Source organism: Bos javanicus, chromosome 5 (assembly GCF_032452875.1).
Source record: "Bos javanicus breed banteng chromosome 5, ARS-OSU_banteng_1.0, whole genome shotgun sequence".
Lineage (NCBI taxonomy): Eukaryota > Metazoa > Chordata > Mammalia > Artiodactyla > Bovidae > Bos > Bos javanicus.
Window position 1 is genome coordinate 63,224,657 of NC_083872.1, and position 13,299 is coordinate 63,237,955.

The window sequence follows — 13,299 nt, forward strand, 5'->3', positions numbered from 1 at the left end:
AAGGTTCCGGTTTTATCTACCTATCTATCCATCCACAGGTACAAAGTATTCCATGTGTGTCTGCACCATGATTTATTTTTTAATCATACTGGTATATTTAGTGCATTGTTTCCACGTTATTGTCTTGTAAATAATGCCCCAGTGAATCATTTTGTATGTGCATTTTTTTGCATGTGTTAAAAAGTGAGAGAAAAATTCCCAGTAGTGAGGTGACTGAAACAAAGGGTACATGCGTTTGTGATTTTTGATAGATGGACATTGTCAGGACAATATGTCTTGATAGCTAAGGGAGTCTCGCTCTCTTGCTCTTCTCTACACCCCCTTTTGTCCTCTGTGTGTGTGTGTAATAAGCAAAGACATATGTAACCAGGTACCATGTCAAGTTCTTTAATTTTACACAGGGCTGGAGCCAGCTGTATATTTTTAGTTTGTGGTGGTTTTATTCTTGTTTTTCCCCTTATTATCTACTATTTGTCCCTCCTTTTGGCTGTCAATTGATTTCTATATAACAGTTTCCTGCCTACCCCTTGATTTTCATATTCTGATATTTCAGTGCCTTAAAAAGCAGATTGACACATTTATTAGGTTTCTGTCAAGAAAAAATCACACCACATTTACTATGATTTCTCAAACCAGAGACTGAATTAGAATTCTTCTTCAAATTTGTAATCTGAGTTATTCAGCTTATTTATATGTATCTCCACAATAAGACAGCTCTATATTTTAACTTTATTTTTTGAAATAACTACATACTTTAACAAAAGCTGAAGATAACTGAATTTATATATGCAACAAATCAATCACATGGGCCTTTAAATGTTCTGACTACAGTATTTTAGAGTTTGTACTTATCAGTATATTAGACTGCTTTCTCTTTTTTTAAGATTTTTCTTTTTTGATGTGGACCATTTGTAAAGTCTTTATTGAATTTGTTATATTTCTTCTGTTTTATGTTTTGTTTTTTTTGGCTACAAGGCATGTGGGATTGATCTTAGCTCCCTTACCAGGAACCGAACCCACACCCTCTGCACTGGAAGCAAAATCTTAACCAATGGACCACCAGGGAAGTCCCTATTTACAGTGCTTTCAAACAGAGCTTCTATAATTGCTGTTTAGCAAAGTAACAGGCAAATTTGACCTTGGGGTACAGAATGAAGCAGGGCAAAGGCTAATAGAGTTCTGCCAAGAGAATGCACCAGTCATAGCAACACCCTCTTCCAACAACACAAGAGAAGACTCTACACATGGACATCACCAGATGGTCGACACTGAAATCAGACTGATTATATTCTTTGCAGCCAAAGATGGAGAAGCTCTATACAGTCAGCAAAAACAAGACCAGGAACTGACTGTGGCTCAGATCATGAACCCCTTATTGCCAAATTCAGACTTAAATTGAAGACAGTGGAGAAAACCACTAGACAATTCAGGTACGACCTAAATCAAATCCCTTATGACTATACAGTGGAAATGAGAAATAGATTTAAGGAACTAGATCTGACAGAGTGCCTGATGAACTATGGATGGAGGTATGTGACATTGTACAGGAGACAGGAACCAAGACCATCCCCAAGAAAAAAAAATGCAAAAAAGCAAAATGGCTATCTGAAAAGGCCTTACAAATAGCTGTGGAAAGTAGGTAAGTGAAAAGCAAAGGAGAAAAAGAAAGATATACCCATTCGAATGCAGAGTTCCAAAGAATAGCAAGGAGAGATAAGAAAGCCTTCCTCAGTGATCAGTGCAAAGAAATAGAGTACAACAATAGAGATCTCCTCAAGAAAATTAGAGATACCAAGGAAACATTTCATGCAACAATGGGCTCAATAAAGGACAGAAATGGTAGGGACTTAACAGAAGCAGAAGATAGGAGAGGTGGCAAGAATACACAGAAGAACTGTACAAAAAAGATCTTCACGACCCAGATAATCACAATGGTGTGATCACTCACCTAGAGCCAGACATCCTGGAATGTGACGTCAAGTGGGCCTTAGGAAGCATCATTACGAACAAAGCCAGTGGAGGTGATGGAATTCCGGTTGAGCTATTTCATATCCTGAAAGATGATGCTGTAAAAGTGCTGTGCTCAGTATGCCAGCAAATTTGGAAAACTCAGCAGTGGCCAAAGGACTGGAAAAGGTCAGTTTTCATTCCAATGCCAAAGAATGCTCAAACTACTGCACAATTGCACTCATCTCACATGCTAGTAAAGTGATGCTCAAAATTCTCCAAGCCAGGCTTCAGCATATGTGAACCATGAACTTCCATATGTTCAAGCTGGTTTTAGAAAAGGCAGAGGAACCAGAGATCAAATTGCCGACATCTGCTGGATCATCAAAAAAGCAAGAGAATTCCATAAAAACATCTACTTCTGTTTTATTGACTATGCCAAAGCCTTTGACTGTGTGGATCACAATAAACTGGAAAGTTCTGAAAGAGATGGGAATACCAGACCACCTGACCTGCCTCTTGAGAAACTTGTATGCAGGTCAGGAAGCAACAGTTAGAATTGGACAAGGAACAACAGACTGGTTGCAAATAGGAAAAGCAGTACGTCAAGGCTGTATATTGTCACCCTGCTTATTTAACTTCTATGCAGAGTACATCATGAGAAACGCTGCACTGGAAGAAGCACAAGCTGGAATCAAGATTACTGGGAGAAATATCAATAACCTCAGATATGCAGATGACACCACCCTTATGGCAGAAAGTGAAGAGGAACTAAAGACCCTCTTGATGAAAGTGAAAGTGGAGAGTGAAAAAGTTGGCTTAAAGCTCAACATTCAGAAAACGAAGATCATGGCATCTGGTCCCATCACTTCATGGCAAATAGATGGGGAAACAGTGGAAACAATGGCTGACTTTATTTTTCTGGGCTCCAAAATCACTGCAGATGGTGATTGCAGCCATGAAATTAAAAGACACTTGCTCCTTGGAAGGAAAGTTATGACCAACCTAGACAGCATATTCAAAAGCAGAGACATTACTTTGCCAACAAAGGTCCATCTAGTCAAGGCTATGGTTTTTCCAGTGGTCACGTATGGGTGTGAGAGTTGGACTGTGAAGAAAGCTGAGCACCAAAGAATTGATGCTTTTGAATTGTGGTGTTGGAGAAGACTCTTGAGAGTCCCTTGGACTGCAAGAAGATCCAACCAGTCCATCCTAAAGAAGATCAGTCCTGGGTGTTCATTGGAAGGACTGATGTTGAAGCTGAAACTCCAGTCCTTTGGCCAGCTGATGCGAATAGCTGACTCATTTGAAAAGACCCTGATGCTGGGGAAGATTGAGGGCAGGAGAAGGGGCTGACAGAGTATGAGATGGTTGGATGGTATCACCGACTCGATGGACATGGGTTTGGATAGACTCCAGGAGTTGGTGATGGACAGGGAGGCCTGGCGTGCTGCGGTTCACAGGGTCACAAAGAGTCGACACGATTGAGCAACTAAACTCAATTAATAGAATTGACTGTCTCTTGGCTCCAAACCCACTCCTCTTTAACTCTATGCCTAGGATTGAGACAAGCAAAAAATTATTTTAGGTTCCATTAATAGGGGATGCTAGAAGCAAGAGGAGGGACTTCACGTTGCTCCTGTTGGAATCCTTCACATCTTGACTCCCGTCACTCCAACAGCGCGCATGCCTCAGTTTTGTCCGACTCTGCAACTGTAGCCAGGGACTATAACCCGCCAGGTTTGTATAGGTCCATAGAATTTTTCAGGCAAGCATACTGGAGTGGGCTGCCATGTCCTACTCCAGCAGCAGCACCAGTTGACTCCTGTCGACAGCTTCTTCTGGCATTTCTAGAATTAGCCTCCCTGAGTCCCCGTGGGAGATACCAGCAGCAGCAAGGCAAGCACCTTCTCACAGGTTTGGCTTCTGGTTCCACATAGCCCCTTCTCGAAACTCTTAAATTCTAATAACCCCAACCTCTTTAATTTGTTCTGAGGCAGGAGGTAGATGGGCTCTAGGCTAGGCATTTACTACTGGCCTCCTGTTTACATTTCTTGGGATGAGAAAAAATATGGGCTTCAGGTCAGACATGTACAACTAGCCTCCTGTTTGCATTTCCTAAGACAGGAGATAGGTGGTCTCCAGGTACAATCAGCCTCCTGTTTGCTCTCTGAAATGAAAGTAACAACAGAACAGGGTTAATAGCCAGGCTTTGTCTCCTGAGGACACTTGAAGATAACAGTTATGGTAGGAACAGAGAGGGGCTAAACCTTGTCTAAGTAAACGGATCAAGAGATCTCACATTCTCCCTCCTTGGGGCAAGGGAGACACTACACAGGTGCAGAAAGGCTCCTTGGGGGTTAATGTTCAGGGGATGACAAGCCGTAATAAGTCTTGCTTTTTTCAGATGCCTTTGCATTGAAATCCATCTTGGCTGAGGGGTGCTTGTGCACCTAGGGGAAGGTCCTGAGATAAATTAGCTGAGGTGGGTTGAGGGGGCTGAAAAACAAGATGACTGGCCAGAGGGAAGACAGGAATACTACCGCTTTATAAAATATTTTAACCTCCCAAAGGCACAATTCTCAAGACTCTCACTGAGTTTGCCCATGCGTTTTCCTGTATGTACTCTGCTTTACTTTCTCTTTTAAAAAATGTCGTTTTAAAATCTTTGTTTGTTTGGCTGCACCTGGTCTTCATTACAGCATGCAGGATCTTTAGTTGTGGTGTGTGAACTCTTAGCTGCAGCATGCAGGATCTAGTTCCCTGACCAGGGATCGAACCCAGACCCCCTGCACTGGGAGCGCAGTCTTAGCCACTGAACCACCAGGGAATTCCTACACTGCTTTTCCAATAAACATTTTACTTTTCTCTTTACCTTCTGCCTCCTTGTCAGAATTCTTTCTTGTCAAGGTAGGCAAGGACTGGGGCTTTAAGCCCTAGCTGCTGGCCTCTGGTCTAGCAATTAGACTTCTGGTCAGGGAACTAGGGTCTCACTTCCAGCTACTGCTCACTGCTGTTGGCATCTGAAATCAGTTCCTCCAGCACTGATGGCAGTAACTGCTTTCTGTAGTTATTATTTGTGTGACTTCAACGTTCTCTTTGTGCCTGTTTATCCAAATCCAATAGTAAACAAAAAAATTACTAGTGTTGTTCCTTTTTCCTGAATGACTATGACCTCAGTTTTATCAGAGGAAACAAGCATAAAATTCTCAACTATTCATTGTGAATTAACACCTCAGATTTTATAGTATCATCTCAGTCTTCATAAAAAGAAATGACATTTATGGAAACCATGGCCTAGTTATTTAGAAAATCATGAACACAGGACAGTCTTGAAAAAGGGACACTGAAAAATTTTGGCTCAACTGTTGACTCCTAAAGGTTTCTAATATAATACAAAACATCAAGGTAAACAGAAGGACACGTAAGTCTATTTTAAGCTACCAATCTGTAGCATAAGTGGCCATAACAAATGAATGCAAAAAATGTAAGCACATTAGTGATCCTTGAACTTAAACCTGGAACTGTATCTCAAATAGATTTCTCTTGGCAGCATGTAAACCGTGCAGCAAATGTTTATGGAATACTTTATTAAGCATCTCTGGCACTGTATGTGCTCAGAACCCACTGATAATCAAAACAAATCCTTGTAAAATTTAGGATCTTACAGAAATGTAAAGGAGGTAAATGCTTTCTCAGCTGGAGCAAATGGGACCTAATTCACTTCTGCAGTTAAGACCACCCAAATCATTTTAGGTTCAATAATGTAAGCCCTTCCTTAAGAAAGGACTAGGTTCCTAAAAACTATTTCTCAGTAAAAGGAATCAGGGATTCATGGAGAAATGACTGATTCGAAGATTGAAAAATGTGGGGGGGAAAAAAGAGCCAGAATATCTTATCTTGGAAAGTAAGGATGTGTGCGAAAAAGTGATGGGACGTTTTAGAAGAACAAGAAGTCAACCTGAAGGGGCTCTCACTAGGATAATTTGAACATCAAAATAACCATAATGTATTATAACCTAGAATCCAGAGTCTATATCAATAGTAAATAAATTTTTTTAAAAAGGAAAGCTCATTCTTAGAGTAGAATAATCAACTAAAAAATGTAGAAGGGAAAAGAACTTTTAAAATTACCATTTTTAACTATTGTAGTAGTCTTTGACTCAGGCAAGCATCATCAATGGACGTGAAAATGAGTTGGTATGAGTTTTTCAGAAACAGGGTATTGACACAGTCTCAAAAGTAGCTCCTCTCAAGAGAAGGGAACCTTCCTACACTGTTGGTGGGAATGCAAATGATACAGCCACTATGCTGCTGCTGCTAAGTCACTTCAGTCATGTCCGACTCTGTGCAACCCCATAGACGGCAGCCCACAAGGCTCCCCGTCCCTGGGATTCTCCAGGCAAGAACACTGGAGTGGGTTGCCATTTCCTTCTCCAGTGCATGCAAGTGAAAAGTGAAAGTGAAGTCGCTCAGTCGTGTCCGACACTCAGCGACCCCATGGACTGCAGCCTTCCAGGCTCCTCTGTCCATGGGATTTTCCAGGCAAGAGTACTGGAGTGGGGTGCCATTGCCTTATCCAACAGCCACTATGGAGTTCCTTAAACAACTAAAAGTAGAGCTACTGTATGTGCGTACTAAGTCATTTCAGTCATGTTGGACTCTTCGAGACCCCATGAACTGTAGCCTGCCAGGCTTATCCATCCATGAGATCCTCCAGGCAAGAATATTGAAGTGGGTTGCCATTTCCTTCTCCAGGGGATCTTCCTCACCCAGGGATCAAACCTGCATCTCTTACATCTCCTAGAACACATTGGTAGGCATGTTCTTTACCACTAGTGCCACCTGGGAAGTTCCAGAGCTACTGTGTGGCCCTTCAATCCCACTCCTGGGCATGTACTCAGAGGAAAAAATTGGTCTAAAAGGATACATGCATCCCAATGTTCACTCAGCAGTGTTTACAGTAGCGGAGACATGAAAGCAACCTAAATGTCCACCGACAGAGAAATGGATAAAGAAGAGGTGGTGTATATATACGGTGGAATATTACTCAGCCATTAAAAAGAATGAAATAATGTCATTTGCAGCAACATGGGTGGACCTAGAGATTGTCATATGAGTGAAGTAAGACAGAGAAGGAGAAATATCATATGACATGTCTTATATACAGAATCTAAAAAGAAATTATGTACATGAATGTATTTACAAAACAGAAACAGACTCATAGACTTAGAGAATGAACTTATGGCTGCCAGGGGGGAAAGAATGAGGAGAAGGGATAGTTAGGGATCAACATGCACACACTGCTATGTTCAAAATGGATAACCAACAAGGACCTACTGTATGGCACACGGAGCTCAGCTCAGTGTTATGTGGGAGCCTGGATGGGGTGGGGGAGTTGAGGGAGAATGGATACATGCATATATATGGCTGAGGCCTTTGCTGTTCACCTGTAACTATCACAACATTGTTAATCAGCTATACTCCTTCCTTCCCTAAATGCACAACTTTAATCATGAGGAAACATCAAAGAGGGAACTCTTACAAAATACCTAAACTGTACTCTCTAAAACTGTCCATGTCATGAAAGATGAAGAAAGACTGAGAAACTTACAGAGTAAAGGGAACTAAAGAGACATGACCCCTAAATGCAATGTGTCATCCTGGATTGGATGTGGACCCCCCCTCCCCAAAAAAAAAGCCATTACTAAAGGACATAATTGGGATAATTGGCAGATTTTGATTGGGGATTGTAGATTATATTATCACAGTTAAATTTCCTGATTTTGATCATCTTTCTGGGATTGTGTAAGAAAACAATGCTTCTTGAGAAATGCACTCAAGTATTTAGGTAAAAGTGTAAGTCTGCAGCTTATTCCCAAATGGTTCGAATTATAAAGATGGGTGGATGGATGGACAAAAAAGAATCTATTAAAGCAATTGTGGCAAAATGTTAAAAACTGGTAACTCTAGATGAAGTACACCCTTTTACTATTCTTTCATCTTTGCTGTAAATTTGAAATTATTTCAAAATTTAAAAATAGTTATAATTAAGGAAGGAAGCACAGGGCTGCACCTTTACTACAGTTTTTTAATCCAGTGTTCTGTTGATGGGTGGAGCTGTGTTCCCTCCCTGCTATTTACCTGGGGCCAAACTATGGTGGAGGTAATGAAGATAATGGTGACCTCCTTCAAAACATCCCATGCTGGCACTGCTACACGCAGTGCCCCCAACCCTGCAGCAGGCCTCCTCCGACCCACGCCTCCACTGGAGACTCCTGGACACTCACGGGCAAGTCCGGGACAGTGTCCTGTGGGGTCACTGCTCCTTTCTCCTGGGTCCTGGTGCCTAAGGTTCTTTTTGTGCCCTCCAAGAGACTATTTCCCAGTCCTGTGTAAGTTCTGGCAGCTCTGTGGTGGGGTTAATGGCGACCTCCTCCAAGAGGGCTTATGCCACACCCAAGTCTGCTGCACCCAGAGGCCCTGCCCCTGTGGCAGTCCACTGCCGACCCGCACCTCCACAGGAGATGCTCAAACACAGTTCTGTCTCAGTCTCTGTGGGGTCCTGGTGCACACACGGTTTGTTTGAGCACTCTGAGCATCTCTGGCAGGAATGGAGTTTGATTCTAAACATGAATTCGCCCCTCCTACTGTCTTGCTGGGGCTTCTCCTTTGCCCTTGGACATGGGGTATCTCCTCACAGCTGCTCCAGCACCTACCGTCTTACTGGGGTTTCTCCAACCTTGGACTGCTAATAATCGAGATGCTTACAAGGACCACCAGGAAAGAGTATGTTAGCCTTTGGACTAGGAGTGGCTATTATAGAGACATGATCCTGCTAACTACTAATTACTACCAACTACTGGAAAACATATCTTTGAATCAGACAATCCAATAATCAGACCATGAGAGAAACGTGAGCTCGCCAAACAAGGATTTCAGTTTAGATTTTGTCTTTACCAAATGAAGTTAAAGGAACAAATTATTGTTAAAGTTTGAATGGAAGAGCCTGCCATTGTTCTTCCACATCTGGTTGTTGCTGTTTACCTTCCTTTGTTGTGTCTGCACCTTCATAAGCTTTTTGGCAGGTATATGTTAAACACTTCAGTTTCATGGTCAAGACAAGTTCAGAGGCCATGGATACGAACAACTTACCTGTCTGTTTTCTTCTTTTTTCCATGACTATATCTACTGCCTCATCTTGATTTACAAGCAAAACCTAGAAAACCAACAAACATAAGTGTTTTGTGGTTTATCTAGGAATAATATAGAAAATATCGCTATTATTTTTGGTGAAGAAAATCAATTTTGCATAGTTTACTTCAACCTAAATAAAATATCAATTTTGTTTAAAAAAGTTAATAAATAAAGTATATAAGTAAACTAATCCAAAACTGAAATCATTTTTATAGATGACTGCTGTATTTAACGGAGAAGGCAATGGCACCCCACTCCAGTACTCTTGCCTGGAAAATCCTGTGGATGGAGGAGCCCAGTAGGCTGCAGTCCATGGGGTCGCTCAGAGTCAGACAGGACTGAGCTACTTCACTTTCACTTTTCACCTTCATGCATTGGAGAAGGAAATGGCAACCCACTCCAGTATTCTTCCCTGGAGAATCCCAGGGACAGGGGAGCCTGGTGGGCTGCCGTCTATGGGGTCGCACAGAGTCGGACATGACTGAAGCGACTTAGCAGCAGCAGCAGCAGCTGTATTTAATAGTATATAAGTTTATTCATTTTTTCCTCATTGTTATTCTCCAAGAATATTCATCAGGAAGCTACGTTGTTATTTAGATATAAATAAAATCTGTGCAAATGTTTCTACATTGGATGTGTTAGTCGTTCAGTCCTGTCCAACTCTTTGAGATCCCATGGACTGTAGCCTGCCAGGCTCCTCTGTCCATGGAATTCTCCAGGCAAGAATACTGGAGTGGGTTGGTGCTCCCTTCTCCAGAGGATCTTCCTGGCCCAGGGATCGAACCTGGGTTTCCCACATTGCAGGCAGATTCTTTACCATCTGAGCCACCAGGGACGCCCAATGAGTCCCTGAATATCCATATGCTATTACCTTTCTCAATCCTGTACATCTGGGTGATGTCATGAGATTATTTCTCCATCAAGAAACATGAGCAGAAGTGGTGTTTTCCTTTCATTCTGAGGCCGCTGAGAGAGGGTGTGCCTTTTACTTGTTGCAACTCTGTCCTTTGGCCAAACCAGCAGCCGTCACGTGTTGAGATGGCAATGGTGTTGATAAAGCACCTTTGATCCCTGAGTCACCACTTGGAAGAGAACTTCTTGGAGAACCATTCAATCAGCATTAAGCTTTACAGAAGCAAGAAGTACACTCTTACTGAGTTATACAAATTTGGAGTTAATTTGTTAATAATGAGAGCCAAAGCTGTTTCCCATTCCTCTTCCTCTTCTCCTTCCATTTTTCTTTTCCTTAAAAAACATGGGTTGGTTTCTTTAATTTATTCGTTTCTCTTCTTAATTTCAGGTAACCAGTGCCAGTGGGCCTGTAAGGTTTATGCCAGGGAGACAGTGGGCAGGATTGAGAAATTGGTTCCAAAAGAAAAGGGATAAGCAAGTAAGAGACAATATATCGAAGGTAATGGAAACCAAATAAGGGTACTGTAAGTGTGGAAAGAAAAAAAAATGCTAGAATGAATTCTGGCGAATTCTGATTTGGAAGTATTCGTGTGCACTCGTGGTTTTTATTTTTATTTATTTATATTTTTTTAAATTTTATTTTATTTTTAAACTTTACATAATTGTATTAGTTTTGCCAAATATCAAAATGAATCTGCCACAGGTATACATGTGTTCCCCATCCTGAACCCTCCTCCCTCCTCCCTCCCCATACCATCCCTCTGGGTTGTCCCAGTGCACTAGCCCCAAGCATCCAGTATCATGCATCGAACCTGGACTGGCAGCTCGTTTCTTACATGATATTTTACATGTTTCAATGTCATTCTCCCAAATCTTCCCAGCCTCTCCCTCTCCCACAGAGTCCATAAGACTGTTCTATACATCAGTGTCTCTTTTGCTGTCTCATACACCAGGTTATTGTTACCATCTTTCTAAACTCCATATATATGCGTTAGTATACTGTATTGGTGTTTTTCCTTCTGGCTTACTTCACTCTGTATAATAGGCTCCAGTTTCATCCACCTCATTAGAACTGATTCAAATGTATTCTTTTTAATGGCTGAGTAATACTCCATTGTGTATATGTACCACAGCTTTCTTGTCCATTCATCTGACGATGGACATCTAGGTTGCTTCCATGTCCTGGCTATTATAAACAGTGCTGCGATGAACATTGGGGTACACGTGTCTCTTTCCCTTCTGGTTTCCTCGGTGTGTATGCCCAGCAGTGGGATTGCTGGATCATAAGGCAGTTCTATTTCCAGTATTTTAAGGAATCTCCACACTGTTCTCCATAGTGGCTGTACTAGTTTGCATTCCCACCAACAGTGTAAGAGGGTTCCCTTTTCTCCACACCCTCTCCAGTATTTATTATTTGTAGACTTTTGGATCGCAGCCATTCTGACTGGTGTGAAATGGTACCTCATAGTGGTTCTGATTTGCATTTCTCTGATAATGAGTGATATTGAGCATCTTTTCATGTGTTTGTTAGCCATCTGTATGTCTTCTTTGGAGAAATGTCTATTTAGTTCTTTGGCCCATTTTTTGATTGGGTCATTTATTTTTCTGGAGTTGAGCTGTAGGAGTTGCTTGTATATTTTTGAGATTAGTTGTTTGTCAGTTGCTTCATTTGCTATTATTTTCTCCCATTCTGAAGGCTGTCTTTTCACCTTGCTAATAGTTTCCTTTGATGTGCAGAAGCTTTTAAGTTTAATTAGGTCCCATTTGTTTATTTTTGCTTTTATTTCCAATATTCTGGGAGGTGGGTCATAGAGGATCCTGCTGTGATGTATGTCAGAGAGTGTTTTGCCTATGTTCTCCTCTAGGAGTTTTATAGTTTCTGGTCTTACATTTAGATCTTTAATCCATTTTGAGTTTATTTTTGTGTATGGTGTTAGAAAGTGTTCTAGTTTCATTCTTTTACAAGAGGTTGACCAGATTTCCCAGCACCACTTGTTAAAGAGATTGTCTTTAATCCATTGTATATTCTTGCCTCCTTTGTCAAAGATAAGGTGTCCATATGTGCGTGGATTTATCTCTGGGCTTTCTATTTTGTTCCATTGATCAGTATTTCTGTCTTTGTGCCAGTACCACTGTCTTGATAACTGTGGCTTTGTAGTAGAGCCTGAAGTCAGGTAGGTTGATTCCTCCAGTTCCATTCTTCTTTCTCAAGATAGCTTTGGCTATTCGAGGTTTTTTGTATTTCCATACAAATTGTGAAATTATTTGTTCTAGCTCTGTGAAGAATACCATTGGTAGCTTGATAGGGATTGCATTGAATCTATAAATTGCTTTGGGTAGTATACTCATTTTCACTATATTGATTCTTCCAATCCATGAACATGGTATATTTCTCCATCTATTAGTGTCCTCTTTGATTTCTTTCACCAGTGTTTTATAGTTTTCTATATATAGGTCTTTAGTTTCTTTAGGTAGATATATTCCTAAGTATTTTATTCTTTCCGTTGCAATGGTGAATGGAATTGTTTCCTTAATTTCTCTTTCTGTTTTCTCATTATTAGTGTATAGGAATGCAAGGGACTTCTGTGTGTTGATTTTATATCCTGCAACTTTACTATAGTCATTGATTATTTCTAGTAATTTTCTGGTGGAGGCTTAGGGTTTTCTATGTAGAGGATCATGTCATCTGCAAATAGTGAGAGTTTTACTTCTTCTTTTCCAATTTGGATTCCTTTTATTTCTTTTTCTGCTCTGATTGCTGTGGCCAAAACTTCCAAAACTATGTTGAATAGTAATGGTGAAAGTGGGCACCCTTGTCTTGTTCCTGACTTTAGAGGAAATGCTTTCAATTTTTCACCACTGGCACTCGTGGTTTTTAAAAGAACATATAATCATGGGCTTCCCTGGTGGCTCAGTGATAAAGAGTCTGCCTGCCAATGCAGGAGACACGGGTTCGATCCCTGATCCGGGAAGATCCCATATTGCCATGGAGCAACTAAGCCTGTGCACCACAGCTACTGAGCCTGTGCTCTAGAGCCCAGGAGCCATAACTACTGAACGCCCCATGCCCTAAAGCCCCTGCTTCACAACAAGAGAAGCCACTGCAATGAGAAGCCTGCATACTGCAGCTAGAGAGTAACCCCTGTGCACCACAGCTAGAGAAAAGCCCAGGCAGCAACAAAGATCCAGGACAGCCAAAAACACATTAAAAAATAAATTATATATACATATATATATATATAT